Raw genomic sequence first — 12,403 nt, 5'->3', positions numbered from 1 at the left:
CAACAAAGTCTTCACCATTAGACTAGGACAGGAGAGTGACGGTAGACAACTCTTAGGGAGCCAGAGGACTCTCTTTAACAGCCTCTGTTCCTGCTGGCACAGACACAATAAAAGCTTAAAATTAGGGGCAGCTCTAATGTGCACTGTAGGAAAAGCGGTATGTGAGTAATTTAATGTACGCCTACTTTATTGGGAATAAAAGAGAACTTTTTCCAGAATGTGGAAGATGTTTGCATTTTCCGGTGCCGAAAAATATTTACAAATTTGTGTTCTCTTTATCCATTGATGGAGGAGGGCATCATGAAGCACAACTGTGACAACACAAAAATACTAATGCCCTCTACTGGATATTGTGGGTATAACAGAGTGTGATAGAGCCTCATTTTCCACAAGCTAGTATCACATAAAATTGCTCATAATGTTCTGTTCATCTGTCTTTTATTGTGAGTTTATTTGATGGGATATGAATTAACCATGAGGCTGATGTAACAGAAAATTGGACTTGTGAGGCTACAAAATGATATGAATGCAAATCTTACAGAATGAAGATTCACTTTGAAAATTCTGTCCATCTTACTTTGTGCTTTCTACAACAATTATTCTCAGTGGGGTTGAATATGAGACCCTACTGCACCAGTGACATCATGTGCTGTTACAGCAAGAAGCAAAAGTGTCCTCTTCGATCCCCCTGTGATACAGAAAACATGATTAAGTGGTGGCCCTTGATGATAATTATTGTATATCTGGTAACATTGATGTAGGTGAAAGTGAAATACTGAAATGGGCTGATGATTAAAATATAATGTATCAAGTCAGGCTCTGGGGCTTCACTATTGCCCCATGTGCTATACTTTGAGAACCCCTGATTTAGGGCCTTGCTCAAGGGTACCACCCTGACCCAGATTTATCCTGCAGGTCCGGGGGTCCAACTGGCAACCCTCCAGTCTGCTTCCCTAAACTTTAGGCTACTCCACCTGTGCCCAAAGGAGATCAAGGAAAAACTGACAGTAGTATGAACACAACAAAATGAATTCTGGCACAAAGATTCTATGACTGAATCACATCTAGTGTTTTTCAAATTGCTAATTGGGCTTCTCATTGCAGCTAATGTAAATGAAAACTGAGAGAGAGGAAATTATGACAGGGTGCAGGCTGCACATGTAATGCACTGAAATAGAAAACAGTGATGTTGCTTACTTTATTTTGTGTCTGATTCTAAATCTTGGCCAACAACCCATACAAATATTATTAATTCTCAGTAGTGTAAAATGTCCCTGCACACAGCGGAGTCTGGACCAAGTCAGTCTGTGATCTTACCAAATGTGCACCTCAATCCTATTTAAATCAAACGATTTTTTGCTCTGGAGTAAAAGAGACCCTTTCACAGGGATAGGAAAGCCTAGGTCACTGAGGCTTGAATCAAAGCCATGCACAATACACAGCAATAATTAATGATAAACACATGGCTGTTGTTTTAAATGCAGCGCTGCAGTGACTTTCGATCGTTGGAGTCAATGTGTTTATACATTGCTGTGTTCACTGTTTATGCAAGCCACACTTTGCTGATGAAGTTGATGGATTAGTGGGAGGAAAAAACTAACAGTGTATTTGTACTCATTTTTAGACAGGCTGTGTTTCATCAAAACACACAGTCCAAACAAAACTTAAAAAACTGCAGCAGCCATTCAGTGGATGACCATAAATTAACAAACTGAAAAAATTAGACGGCAGAAGCAGAGTTGTGTCACATTAAAGGAATATGTAGCAATTGCATTCTCAAAAATAAGTACAGCAGTTCAAATAGCGAGTTGGAGCCATAGATGATATACTGAATAGGTTGAATCCCTATTTAATATAAGATCTTTGGTTGAAGCGAGTTGTTTCCCTTCACCCCCAGATGTGAATAAGTTTAGGCAGGCTGCAGGAACATTGCAGGAGTGCAAGACAAGTGCACCATTGTAAATTGACAATAACAAGCGATGCCAAGTCCTCTGTTTTAAATTGATCAACTGTTCATCACTGTCAGTTGTCTGTAAATGTAAAGTTAGGGCAAACTAAAACTTCCATCCCACAATAAAAAATTCCAAATAGGACACCGTGACAGAATAAGTAAGGATTTCAACTCTGCATGTTTCCTTAATCTCTGGTGGCATGTCATGGTCATTTTATAATAAGTTATAGTAAATATACTACAGATTTCTCCTTTAAATATCAGTGCCAGTTATTCTTAGAGTGTACAGCAAACACATTGAGAACTGGGTGTGGTCATGCTATAGTGCCAACAAGACTGTGATGACTGCTTAGTTGATAATCTTTTCCTTATAAAACAAACATGTAAAGTGCTTGGAGAATATATTCAACCAAGCAAAGAAAGTTTAAAAGTGTCCTCTAGACAGAATTCCCACTTGCAGTGAGAAATATGTGTCCCTGCCGTCCCCCTGTGCTGTCACTGTCCAGATATAGGGCTTAAATCACTAAGTTCCTTTATTTCAAGGAAATCTAAGCTCTCTTGGACACTGCAACAGATGTTTGTGTTCTCCACTCATGCTCATGTGATTTCAGGTCACTCAAAAGCCACTTCTCTGCAGCGTTCGCCAGGCCTGGCCAATGTGTCAACACTATGGCTTCCCCTCGCCGCCACAGAGGAAAACATCATAGCACAGTCGAGTCCTGTTGTCACTGAGAAGTGCAGCCAAAATAATGGAAGAATAGGGGATTATTTGAAGAAAGAAAGTAAAATTATGCTCTGTCCAAATTATTTAACTATCTTAAAGGGACAGGTCACACAAAAATCATAACTACATAGTTTCCTTTTTACCTGCAGTGCTATTTATCCATCTACATTTTTTTTTTCATGAGTTTTAGAGTTTCAGAGATATCAGCTATTGTTTTCTCTCTGATGATAATGGAACTTGAGGGAACCTGGCACACGGCCCTCAGAGCACCAAAAAACCTACTCAAGATGATCCACAGACCTCAATGTGTTTCATGTAGGAATTAATTTCTTTTAAAAAAAAAAGTAGGCAGACTCTATGCCGATGTCTTCAAAACTTGGCAACTCACACCAAAGCTATCTAGGTGAACAAATAGCAGTACAGGTAGTAGGAAAAATATGTACTTTCCATTTGGGGGTGAATTTTCCCTTTAAAGATTAGTTGTTTTTTCCATTTGGGAGCAGAACTTTAAAACCAGCTGGACATTATGTACATTTTTTTTGACACCTTAAGTAAAGCTGTCATGTCAACATTAGCGTTCATTTGGACTGTGTTTATGGTAACCTTTTGGTCCTCACCAACTCCTGAGGGAAACATCTGTCTCTTTAGCTGTTAAATGCTCAACTGCATTCACCAGCTAGTTGCTAACTGCGTCTGTCTGCTGTTTGATGCTGGTTTGATGCAAAAATACGATCAAGAGCAGAGCAGGTTGATAATTCTTTATGGGTTTGTCACTATGGGGAATCCCTTTCTATTAATCCTTTTCAATAAAAAATATTTAGAAGTGCTGCTTAAATAAAAAAAAAAAAACTATTTTAATTTCCTCACCGATTAATTTTATTATTACATATACTGTCTGGTATAAATTTCACTCCCTGTCAGCGTCCCAAAATGATTATGAGGTCTCAGCCCAAATCATTTGCACCAAACATGCATTCTGACATTCCTCGGGAACTCAATGACTCCATTGTTAAGATGTTCTTCATCCAGAAAAACTTGTGTGTCAGTTGTACTCTCACTCGCTCACTGTATGCACCATTCAGCCACATATAAGACACAGGTCACAGCCTCAAAACCACCACCCCTCCAAACGTAAAGCCACTACATGAGGAGTGTCTTAAGAGTTATTCTGAAGTTTTTATCTTGAGAAAAATCAGACAATGACAGTAACAAGTAGTGCAATTGCTCTCAGCTCATTCCACATCAGTGTCATCAGCCAAGACCCATATGATGTTGGGGGATATCAGCATGCACTGCAGTTTATTAGAGTGTCTTTTCTGTTATTACCACTAGGGGTCGCCAAAACCAGAACATTTTTAACTCACACGTAGGAGTTGTTTTTTTTTCCTCCTGCTGAGGTCCACTTGTCTCTATGACAGTTATTCCTAAAGTGGGGTCTGTGGCAGGGGATCTGTGAAAAGTTTTCAGATTCATACATTTTATTTATATTTAGTTATTCATTTATTTATTTATTAAAATGGAGTTATAATTAAATGGAAAAATCGATTATGTTCTAATCCAAGGCTTAAAATCTTCACTCCCTCCATTCGAGCATTCGTCACCCGTTGCCATGGAAACAACAATGTAGCCAGTCAGAGATTGATAATCACAAAGATGGGCAAATTTTTAAAACATATGGTTATGGTAAGAAATGAGGCATGATGAGGTGTGGAAATACGATGATGAGCATCTCCAGTGTGGCTTTGTTGGATTAAGGGAGCCGAGTTCTGTGTCTGCAGTATCTCACCAAAAAAGCAATGAAGCCTGCATTTTATTTATCTTATATATGCACTAAGAGTGAAACACTTTCTGTCTATGTATGCATGTTCAGAAATGCCCTTAAAATTAGCCACTTTCTGTTGAGTTGCCTTTGATATTTTGTTTAGTAACAGTGGTATTCTGTGTTGAAATGTTTTAATGAGTGTCTAATATCTTTCTAATACATTTCTCTTGTGTTGTTCTTTCACGTAACTCAGACTACAGAAGTGTTAAAATGAAAGGACATACATGACAGGGTCCCCTGTGTTCTGTATGTTGTAAGGGGTCTGTGGCTGAAAAAAAAAAGATTGAGAACCTCTGCTCTATATACTGAGTCACCACTTAATCTTTATATGTAAGCCAGCCACCACTGAAATGACAGGCTTCAAAGAGTAGAAGCAGTAGCAGTGAAGAGTTTATGTTGTACAGTGAGCAGAACATAGGCCTCCTGCCTAGAACACTGTCTGGCTCAGTGGTATTATTTAGAGTTAACACTGTCGGTTTGCATTTACAGAGCAAGATAGAAACTGCATTGTGCCTACGAGCACTTTGAAGCATGTTACCAGCTGGACCTCACACACACTCATTTATAGCAAAGGCCACACACAAACATGCACATACATAAACACATTCACACAAGCTTGCAGTGCAGTGCAGCACAAAACTCCATCAGCTTCAGTGACAAGATACCAGTTCAACAACTCTTCCAAGTGGACCCCCCAAGGTTAAGAGGAAGGAAGTGGCTCAGTCACCTCACACCAACAAAAGGTGCTTAAAGGGAGCTAAACAACACTGGTTTAAGTACAGTCAGACCAAATGCATCCTTCAGGCTACATCCACACTAAGATGGAGACATTTAGAAATGCAGCCAGCCCTGTTTCAGTTTAAAAACTCTGGGGTTCTGTTTCAGTCTGGGCAGGCAGAAACAGAGACTTTTAGAAACAATGATGCAGACACTTCTTCAGGCTTCCTGATTGGTTCTTATCAGTCACAACATGTCATTCCCTGATTGACCACACCACAAGCTACAGATCTTAGTGCTTTCTCAAAAAATGTCTCCGGAAGTCAAGTTTGTAACTGATCTTCATCTATCTTGTAATCTGTGCCTTGATTAACCCATTCTGGACTTTGCTGTCAGCCGAGTCAACAGCCACAGCCGCCATTATCTAATGTTACTGTTTTACAAAGAAAAGACACGTTCATCTATTCCGAGGTTGCTGAACAACTGACCAACAACTGATCTACATTTCAGCATCACTCTTGGACTAACTGGGTCTCATTCCAGCCATTTTGAGCCACTGACGGCAACTAAAACAACATAATTGACATCAAGTTCAATTAGCTGCAAGCAACACTGTTCGACTGTCTGCCATGTTGTGGACACCATGACATGTTGTGGACACCATGACATGTTGTGGACACCATGACATGGCAGGGGGGGACATTTGTATGGATGGAGGATACTGCTGAAATGGTGCTAAAACACCAATCTGGACTAGTAGTACTGTGTATATAGCCTCAGATGACACTGTGCTAAATCTACAAGATAGAGATGATAGAGACTTCACACCCAAACATCAAAATTTCCACACATAACAAAATGAAGATGATGAACTGAAAGCCAGCCAGAATTATCGCGTGACATCTGTGAATTCCACAAGGTTGCTGATCAATGCCATTCAGTACAGTTCTTGTGATTCTGCCAGCAGTGTGTCAACGCCTCCCAGAAGTGGCTCTCCACTCCAATTCACATGTGCGTCAAGCATATTTTTGACAGGTGCTGCGCCTCAGTGTGCACAAGGCAGATTGAGTGGGCAGGAAGTCAGATGCAGAAAATACATAAAGAATCTGGTCAGTTTTCAAAATACAAGTCCCCATACAGACTCATGATAATAAAAAAAAATGGAAAAAAAGAAACCATTGAACTACAGAGCCTTCTTACCTAAGGTAGGCGCACAACAAAACAAGAAAAGTGGACCAAATCAACGAAATCTGAGCAAGTCAAAAGAACCGTGGGTGGGTGCCGTGCCCAGTGTAATCAACCACTAGCTCTGTAAAACACCAAAGTCACACAATAGCACTTACTAACTAACTGATCGAGGCAGCAGTAGACCAAAAACTCCCATGTCCTGCAACGTAGAGGCCTGGGTGGTTTGGAGAGAACAATATTTGGCTTACGTAATGGTAGTTTCCTGTCAGAAAAGGCTGTCTGACAGCAAGGTAAAGTGGTGAAAATATTATAAATATAGCATACACTTAAAATACGTTTTGCTGCTGACCCTGTTCACAGCAGTACATTGCTTAGCTTCCTACACCAGTACTCCAACAGGTTCTTCAAAGTGAGTAAAGTAATACACTGACTATGGATAAGTACTTCATATAACCCTTCAAATAAACCAAACTATCCCTTTAATGTGCAGTGCACATATTATCCTCTGGGCTTAAGAGGCCATATCATCAAATTGGCTCAACTTTAGCAGCTCCCTTAATGCCTGATTACAGACTGCAGCCTTGTTTATATCAATTATACTGTCAACAGCACTTACTGAGTACCACATGCATGAATCAAGTGATCAGTTAAATAAGTGAAGTCACAGGGTATGTGAGTCATTTCTACTTTGCAACGCAGCCTCTGAGGGTGAGACGACTCGACACTGCCACTCACTGGCACCATGCAAGGAAATATCACATATTGTATGTGTGAGCAGTCAGCCTCCACATGTATAAATAGGCTGTGTGGACCAGCACACCCACCAAACCCACCCCTCAGCTGGAAGAAGGATGGTGACATGACATGTGCTGTACAGATGAGAGGAGGATCAATGATCAAGTTAAGGGAGAGAGGGGGCGGCAGGTTGCGCGGGCGTTTCCACACAGCTGGTGTGTGTTAGTCCGTCTGACACCTAGCAGATGTGTGTTCAGGCACACATGGCAAATCTATGCCTTCAGCGATAGGTTCAAGTATTAAACATGACATGAGATGACTAGTTCATTAATAGCACTGCCAAAGAAAACTGTTCCTCACAAGGGTCAAGTGATTCAAGTGTAACATTATTTTATTAATAATGTTACCTCTTAACTTCTTTGTGTCAGATATCTATTTCAGTTCATCAGAATTAGCTGCAGCCGTGCCTAGCAACCTGTACAAAGCATCTTGTCCACTTGACTGTATTGAATAAAGCTTTTTGACTTTTTTATAAATCAATACATTTATTAAAGATGTATATCTATAATCAAGCAACTGGACTAGAACTTGTGTCACTGAATCTTGAAAGTTTTTTTTAAGTGAAAACCAGTAACTTACTAAATTTTAGAATTTCCTGTCTAATTGAGGAATAAATGGTGGTAGTTATGGTCAATTTGAAGGCATTTTACCCCCAAATGTTGATGATACAGTATATAAACTCAGAAATATAGTCCTTCTCAATCATTACATATGACCCAATAGAAGTGATCTGCTTGCTTACCCAACCTTAAAGAAAGAATATGCAGGATTTGTCAGGTTGTTCATTTATGAGTCTCATTCCCAGGATGTCAATGATATTTTGGGTTGGTACATTGAAAATTTGAAAGTTAAGTTTACTTAAAAAAAAATAGGACACTGATAACCTTTGGAAAAGTAAGTAAAAAAAAAACATAACTTTGTCAAGTTGTGCATTACTGCCACCAACTTACTCAGAAAAACCAAGAAAATATTACAGAATGAAACAAGCATGAGGGCAAAAAATACTGGAAACTCAGTATAAGCAACTAAAATTAAAAGACTAGTATGAATTAAGCTACAGTCACAATTTAATTTAAGTAGGGACAATGTTTGCATTTGCAATGTAAATTGTTCTAAGCACAGCAAAATAATGAGAAAATAAGAGGGTACAGACGGAGGACGGGGTCTCTGCGGATGCAGGCACTGCCACACACTTCTGATGGGTTTTGGGTGATGACTGAGAGGGATTATTTTTTTTGTTTTTTGGGAAAATCCTGCATATTTTTCCCTTAAGTGCCATCAACACCCACAAACTTGATGCTCTATAACCAATACATATCAGTGTGAATGGTTAGTCCTCATTTACATCCCTTACAATTATCATTTCCTTAAAAAGAGAACATTGGAGGAGTTGTTCAGTGAGACTAGACCTTTCTGAAAACTGTTCCAACATCTGTGCTGCGTCATGGAAAAAAAAAAAAACTAAAATCTGCACAGAGCAGAGCAGTAATAAAAGTGATGCTGATTTATACATATATCTAAAAGTCCTTTGTTATTAAAAAATCCTCCTTGTGCCAATAAGATTCTAGATACTAGCTTCCAAGGGGAGTTACAACATAATGCAGGTTGTAAATTATGTGAAAATACTTCAAACACATAAAAACCAAATCTGGAGCGCACACCAAGTTTCCTCTCGCGTTTGAACGACGACCAAGCTCTTCCTCTCTGTATCATAGCAACGGGTTACATGCAAACATAAAACTACATGGAAACGGTAGCTCATGAGACATATTTCATGACAAGTGTCCAATCTAATGTCATTAAAGTGTGACTTGGAGGGATAAAATAACTTAATTTGTGCATCAAATCCCACATGCCTGCAATGAAACACTGCACTGAAGACACAGCTGAATTCCTCTGGCCCTGCTCGGACAGCCTTTGTAGGAGAGGTGGAAGATTAATGGCTCACACCTGGTCCACTAAACCCTGCAGCCCACTGCCACCACCACCACCACCACCACCCACTCCGCCTCTTTTGTCCAATGGACCAAACCCCTTCTGGTTCTCCTGGTTCATCTGGCCAGTAGTGTGGAAAAAACTTTCTTCACACTTTTCCACTCTTGTACTCGTTTCAGAGAGGGTGTGGTTTTTTTGGGCTACTGCTGCAGTGGAAACATCTAGCCATCCAGCTAGTCTTCTTTAGAGCTCACATGTGGGTGTGGAGATTTGAAACATTTGGATGCGACTGCACCATTACCAACAGATTCCCTTTTTAGATTTAATTGAATGAGCAAAAGATCATCACGGAAGACTAATTAAGTGCACAAAAAAGAGCATTTAAAAGCACCACCCAAACATTTCTCGACATAAGATACACTGCAAAAACAACATACAGGAATTCAGTGGAATGAACTAATCTTTTCTCATTAACTTAACATAAATATACAAGTTTTATTTGTTTGAGTTAGTTAATTTCCAGTATCTATTGTCAGAACAATTCAAAAGTTATAAACATGAAGTCTTTTGACTTGAATTGATGAGTTGAAAGAATGTACCATACAGAGTTCAATCAACTTGATTCTACAGAAACATGTTCATCATATTAGCAGATTGACATGAAGAACTACCCCTTAAAAAATGAAAAAAAAGGAAAGGAAATTCAATTTGGTTGTAATGTTTGTCAGTGTGACTGAAGAGACTGAACATGTTTTCTCAAGTACAACTGATTGAATGTTAAGTTTATTTGACTAGAAAAGTTTGTTTGTTTTCAGTCATTAAAAGACTACCCAAACTTGTCTTTTCAAATTCAGTCAACTCAACCAGACAGGATTTTTACAGTGTACAACATATTTAGCAGATTAACAAATAAATTGCTCAGAGCAACACAGGTCTGGGGTCACAACTTGACACTTTTGAGCATCTTTTTTTCTCTCACCAGATACTTGACACCTGTGCAACAAATTAAACTTTGCTCAAACCAAGAATGTCCGACAGAATGGAGGCATTTGAAGAGAAAAAGAGAGCACACACACCCCTCTACACTCACATGCAGCGTACATAACATTGCTGAGGTCTCCTTCTTCACCCTAACTGCGGCTCACCTCTTGCCCTTGCAGCACTCTCACCACTAAAGTATAGGTTCCAGCCAAGCTGCTAAACGCATGCTGTCTGATATTTATGAGCTATAAGCCAAAAACTCTGTGCAACCCTGTGATTATGACACCAGTCATAAGCTTACATGCTATGACTAGAAACTATGCTATGGTCAGTGCACTATTTATAATCAACTTAGAGTGCAATCAAGGTCAGTGCTTAGAGAAGTAAAAACAAGTATGCATTTGTAAAACCTCTTTCTGCAAGGAGAGAACAGAGCAGATTTCAAACTTACCCTGAGCTGACGGAGCTGTACTCCACACTATTTGTTTTTGAAGAAAAAAATATCAGTTATTTAGAATGCAAGCTGGACTTTTGGTCATTATCTTCCTGGTAAATTCCCCCTGCTGGCTTTTCCAGCACCTCCCAGAGGAAGGCTGCCGAACAAGGCAGTGATAAGGTCACTGATAGGAGATGTGCAGAGAGAGAGGGGTCCTGAGTGAAGGGAGGAAACGGTTGAGACAGAAAGAGGCAGACACCCGCCCGGTCTCAAACCAGAGGAGCTGTGGTGCTGAGTTCAAGGCTGGGATGGGACAAACTTCCAAACTCCTGGAGTTCTGCCACCTCTCTCTTCCTCCTCCCACTTTCTCTAAAGAAAGGGGAAAAAAAAAGAAAAAGAGGAGGGAGAGGAGAGTGTGAGCAGGAGCGAGAGGGGGGGATGAAAATGAAAACCAGACACATAGCCCTGTTTGGTCTGGATGTGAGCAGTGGGGAGGATGATGTCACAAATCCGGAGCGGGAATTTCTGCTTACCTTTTCCTTCATTTTGCCATTTCTCCATCAACCTCTGTAGGGCCCTTTTTCTTACACTTTCAATCTTACATTGGAGTTTCTTTTTGTTTTTTTGTGTCAGAAACCAAAGAAAAAAAATCAAGTTGTTGCAGGTTTCCCACCCTTTCCTTTCATTATTACACTGAAATGACACTTTGTGGTTTAGTAACTACCATTGATTGATAAAATGATTTACACAACATAAGTTCATCTTAAGATGCTTCATCAATGACTGGTTATATACTGTGTCAATTTACATCCCATGGTCTCGACAGCTGGTCAGTATGACATGTTGTCTCATTGTATTTGTCTCAACACATTAAACACATTAACTCAAAAACATGCAGCATGAGCATATAAGACCGTGTTCTGGCAGATTTAAACATATGAATGCTTTTAAAGGTATAATTCACCACAAAAATAAAAAAAAATACATATTATTCATCTTACCTATAGTGCCATTCATCCATCTAGATAGTTTCAGTGTGAATTGGCGTGTTTTGGAGATGGTTCAAACAAATGTAGCACTTTCGCCCACGAGAGTGAGGTTTATGTCCCAGCTGAAAGCAAAGCATTATTCAAAGTTTCAAGGTGCATAATGTTATCTGTATCATGTGACTTTGGTGTTGTTAGTCACTTCAGTGACATTTGTCATGTGACTTTTGTTATTTGGCTTTTGTCTTGTCAATCGCTTCAGTGACGTCATGTGACATATGTAAAATAATATAGTTATGGTAACTCCAAACAGGGTCGTAAACCTACCTTTATATCCCTAAACCTAACCAAACTGCAACCATTTCACAACATTAACCACATGTTAAAACAGCTTTCTGATGCTAAAGGGTACCTCATGCTTCAATAACAAATGCTGAGGGGCAGTGACAAATCATTGGTGTGTGATGTGTGAAGTGTTCATATATCAGGTATTTAGACTGCCCTGATAATGCCCATGATTCTACCAACAGTAGAGTAGTAGTAGTAGTAGTACAGTAGGGGAAGCAATGGATGGAAATAATAGAAAAAATTGGAGTCTCTGAATGCGCAGTTCTGTCAGAGGCTGAACTGGACACGAACACACACCTTCGGTGCCAGGGTTAGGTGAAAATTTATTCAATTTCTGTATGGATTAGCTGGAAGGAGGAACACACACCAATACTGATGAGGTGCACACCATGAAAACACACAGGTTGTGGGAGAAAATAGTCCCACACTCACAGCCATAATGCAAAAGACATTTCAGTCTTTATTTTACCAACATTTTCACATGACAGTCTCCTTCAATTTATGTGTGAACTCACCAATA

The 12,403-nt window shown here is 39.6% G+C and overlaps 1 protein-coding gene across 1 annotated transcript in view; it reads right to left on the bottom strand.

The window, feature by feature from the left end:
- LOC146322494 (uncharacterized) overlaps window positions 1-10,840 on the bottom strand; it is a 44,603-nt gene extending 33,763 nt beyond the window's left edge. The window contains exon 1 of the mRNA XM_084725352.1: window positions 10,565-10,840. The gene's annotated coding sequence lies outside the window, so the exon portion shown is untranslated. The remainder of the gene's footprint in view (window positions 1-10,564) is intronic.
- Window positions 10,841-12,403: the final 1,563 nt, after the last annotated feature.

The sequence above is a fragment of the Lutjanus erythropterus genome, chromosome 8, assembly GCF_056507025.1.
Source record: "Lutjanus erythropterus isolate fLutEry1 chromosome 8, fLutEry1.hap2, whole genome shotgun sequence".
Taxonomy (NCBI): Eukaryota; Metazoa; Chordata; class Actinopteri; order Lutjaniformes; family Lutjanidae; genus Lutjanus; species Lutjanus erythropterus.
This window is presented reverse-complemented; position numbering and strand designations above follow the sequence as displayed.